We start from the raw sequence: 380 nt of genomic DNA, 5'->3' as shown, positions 1-380 counted from the left end.
TCCATTCTAAATGTATTTACACATCGAATAGGATGTCCATTCAAGACTTCTCTCATCCATTCCTGTCCTCTAAAAGGTGAAGTCATACAAGGTTCTTTATAAATATATTTATAGTAATATGTTTTGGTTAAAGCAATTGTGGCATACGATGTTATAATTGCACAAAGTGCATGCTTTCTCTTTTTTCTTTTCCGTTCCAACTCCATGATGTACCTAATAAATATAAAATAATGAAAACCAAACATATTGAAATAATGTTCAAACATAAGAACATATATTTTAAAATATATAAAGTGAAACAAAATGTTTATAGTTCATAAAATTAATTCATACAAAAATTAATGTTCAAACACACAAATGTCAAATTGAAATTACAACCA

The sequence above is a fragment of the Ipomoea triloba genome, chromosome 5, assembly GCF_003576645.1.
Source record: "Ipomoea triloba cultivar NCNSP0323 chromosome 5, ASM357664v1".
Taxonomy (NCBI): domain Eukaryota; kingdom Viridiplantae; phylum Streptophyta; class Magnoliopsida; order Solanales; family Convolvulaceae; genus Ipomoea; species Ipomoea triloba.
The sequence above is the reverse complement of the archived record's forward strand: the minus strand, read 5'-3'. Positions refer to the sequence as shown.